Consider the following 2,500-nt stretch of genomic DNA (forward strand, 5'->3'; position numbering starts at 1 on the left):
ACACAACCTCTACCCGTCCTAAATCCATACTGTTCCTCACCAATTACTCCCTCTGTTCCTCTCCTAATCCTCTCAATCAAGATCTTCCCATAACCCTTCCCAACTATACTTAATAAGCTAATCCCTCTGAAACTACTACACTCACACTTGACCCTTGACCCTTGTAAAGTGGAACTATACAGGCACTCCTCCAGTCCTCCGGCACTCTACCCTCTCTCCAGCAAACATTAGATAACCTCACCAGCCAGTCCACCATCACTGTACCTCCTTTTTTTTAGACATTCTGCATGGCATCCATCCAGACCAGGTGCCTTACCTGCTTTCATCATCTTAACAACTGCCTTCACTTCATCCTTCCTTATTTTTCCTCCATTTTCCTCACACATCACTCTCATTTTCTTAACATTTCCCACTGTAACTATCTTTCCCTTCCTATCCTCTTCACATTAAGCAACTCCCTAAAATATTCTGCCCATCTTCCCCCTACTGCCTTCTCTTCCATTATCAACTCTCCATCTGCTCCTTTTACCTTTTCTTCTCTACTTGATTCGCCTCTTCTTCCTCTCTTAATTTCTTTCCCAAACATCTTTTTATTACTTTCAAAATTTTCTGTCATACTCTTACCCCATTTCACATCTGCTCTCCTCTTTGCCTCCTTTAACTTTTGCTTTATTTCTCTTTTCTTTTCTTTGTACTTATGACAATATGACTCCTTGACGTAGAATAATCCAACGTGGAAAGCACATAAAGCCTAGACTGAAATGTAGTTTTCAGATATAACACTGGTCATCAAAGAATTTGTTACAAGAAAAAAAAACACGCACTTCTGCATTCAAAATACAAAAATATTTTCAAAATTCTTGTATCACCTATATTTTTTTCACTCCTGCCATCTGATGTTTTGTACGATTCATTACAGAAACCGACTGCAATATTGTAGATACTAGTGGTTAAAGAAAGAATTTATTTGGTTTGCTATTCTGTAATGATGTCTAGTCTGTTAATGACAAACGTGGTTACGAATATAACACATGGCATTTGTTTATTGTAACCTTGAAAATAGTCATACTGCATAATGGAAATATTTTTCCTCCTGTTCCTCTGCTCCACATTAACACGAATCACAAGGATGCGATCGGTTGTTGACTTACCAGCCAACCCAGACTGCTCAGGCACACTGAGCAGTGTAACATAATTATTACAGTCCTACCGGTCTCCTCTCCTCTCCCAGACAGGGACGCCCAGCCCCCTTTCCCAATCAAAGAGAAGGGTGCTGGACTGCCGAACGGCAGATAGCACCGCATGCGGTCCACGGATCATGACTTACCCCCTGGCTTTCAGCAACACTGCGTTAAGGTTGCAGATGCTGGGCGCTTTTCCAACCATAATACCATTAACTTACAGTCTCTCAAACCTTAGTCATAGAGAATAGAATGACAACTTTCGCTGGTGTTCGGAGTTCTTACAAGCATGGCAAATAAAACACAAAGCTAAATTTGTAATCTGTATTTCAATGCTGAATTTAAGTCTATGTTTTTCTCACGCAGGCTAAGTCTACATCAAAAAGTTACATTCCTCTTAATACACTCTTTATTGAAAGGTATACTCCATACAGCATCAACTCATAACACTCTTACCCTTACCAACAGAATATGGTATCCATTCAGAAATAGATTATGTCAATTGGTATGCTTTCATGGCAGGATAAGAAAGGTGGCTCTCACCCATAAAGCACAGGTTCGATTACCAGCATGGGATTCGTTTTGATAATGACGGTCAGAATTAGGCCAACTAGGAGATCACATGCGATCTGGGTGCTACTAGCTGAACCTGAATATAAGTGGAAATATTTGCAATGATGAATCAATAGGTGTCCCTAAGACCTTTGCTACGGTGGTCTTTCCAAAAATGAAAGTAATCATCTTCTAAAAACAAAATACTAAAAGGACATCACAATGTTGATAGGGTTTGTGGATATGTACTTCACCCATTCCCTACAGTGACGTCCTCATGTCTGAACAAAATTGTCTGGCGTCTGTCGGAAGAGAATCCTCAGAGGACATTATTTTCCCAAAGAACCCACGGTGGGTTTTGCTCTTCGTGTGTGCTATGAGATCGCCATGAAGTTTGGAATAATTCTTTACCATTGGTTCATCCTCCACGGTCTGGGGGCTTCACTAACTTAAACTATGTTAAATCACCTAGCGGCGACCTTGGTGAAATCCCTCAAGAAGCCAATTTTGTCTTTGTGGGTAGTAAAGAAATATAATGGAACAAGAAATGACTATAAAATGACGTGCAACTTCCATGATTAGATAACATGCCTTGAAGGCTTTTTCTTTGCAACAGTAGGTTTAATTTAGATTAAAGGGATGTCACCAGAGCAAAGAAAAAAATAATTGAAAAAAAATCTGTCAGACAGAGAGAGAGAGAGAGAGAGAGAGAGAGAGAGAGAGAGAGAGAGAGAGAGAGAGAGAGAGAGAGAGAGAGAGAGAGAGAG

The sequence above is a fragment of the Oratosquilla oratoria genome, chromosome 3 (genome assembly GCF_046742065.1).
Source record: "Oratosquilla oratoria isolate Oo_2021 chromosome 3, ASM4674206v1, whole genome shotgun sequence".
NCBI lineage: Eukaryota > Metazoa > Arthropoda > Malacostraca > Stomatopoda > Squillidae > Oratosquilla > Oratosquilla oratoria.